Consider the following 1,315-nt stretch of genomic DNA (forward strand, 5'->3'; position numbering starts at 1 on the left):
GCTCCAAAAGTCCTATGAGGACTTCTACCCTTTTGAGATGCACCAAGACCTGATGGAAAGGTACCATCAGAGTGCTCGTCAAGAGCGGTATGAAATAATCTCCTCCATAATAACAACCCGCATGAAGGACGGTGAATCCGTCACGGCCCACATGCAAAAGATGCAAAGGTATGTGGACCGTTTGCTAAAGCTGAATGTAAACTTCCCTGAGGAGTTGGCAATTGACATCATTTTGTACTCCTTAACTTCTTGTTATGACCATTTTCGTATGACATATCATATGAACAAAAAGGAAGTTACCCTTAGCAAGCTTCAAGGACTCTTGAAGACCGCTGAAACCGGTCTTAAGGGCAAGTCGGTTGTTACCTCTACTACTCCTACTCCAACATCTACCCCTGTTTTGGCTATCGGGCAAGGCAAAGGGAAAAAGAGGAAGCACCCTTCGAAGGTTACCAAGGGAAAGTCTCTTGAAGGCTCCTCGTCAAGGACCAAGAGCGGTTCTACCACTCCTTCTGCCATTCCCAAGGATGCTGATTGCTACTATTGCCAGGACAAGGGGCACTGGAAGCGAAACTGCTCTAAATACTTGCAGGATCTGAAGGATGGGAAAGTGAAACCCACCCACGCAGGTATTTACACAATATTGTCTAATAACTCACCATATTCTAACTCTTGGGTGCTTGATACAGGATGTGGTATTCACATATGTTCTGATTTGCAGGGCCTAAGAAGAATTGAGGATGTGGAGCACGGGAAGATAAACTTGATCATGGGGAATAGGAAGGCTTCACCTGTTTCCAAGATTGGAGTTTATACTTTGTTGCTGAATAATGGGTTAAAATTAGATTTGAATAAATGTGTGTACTCGTCTGAAATGGCAAGGAATATTATTTCCTTTCATTCTTTGTACAAACAAGGTTTTACCTTTTCGTTTGATAATGAATGTGGTGGTATTAATGCTTTCTTTAAAAATGTGTTTTATTTTAAAGCATTACCTTGTGATGGTGTGTATGAAACTGTGTCGATTGTAGACAACTTAGGAAATAATGTGTTGTATATTGATTCTTCTACTAGCCTAGATAAAGCATCATTGTGGCATTGTCGTCTTGTACATGTAAACAAGAAACGCATAGGCCAACTCCAAAAGAGTGGAGTCTTGGAATCATTCGACCTTAAATCGGATGATAGTTGTGAATCTTGTCTACTTGGAAAGATGACAAAATCACCCTTCACTGGAACTTGTGAAAGGGGTGAGGGTTTGTTGGACCTAATACATACTGATGTATGTGGACCATTCAAAACCGCCACAAGGGAT

The sequence above is a fragment of the Lactuca saligna genome, chromosome 8 (genome assembly GCF_052625555.1).
Source record: "Lactuca saligna cultivar CGN05327 chromosome 8, ASM5262555v1, whole genome shotgun sequence".
Classification (NCBI taxonomy): Eukaryota; Viridiplantae; Streptophyta; class Magnoliopsida; order Asterales; family Asteraceae; genus Lactuca; species Lactuca saligna.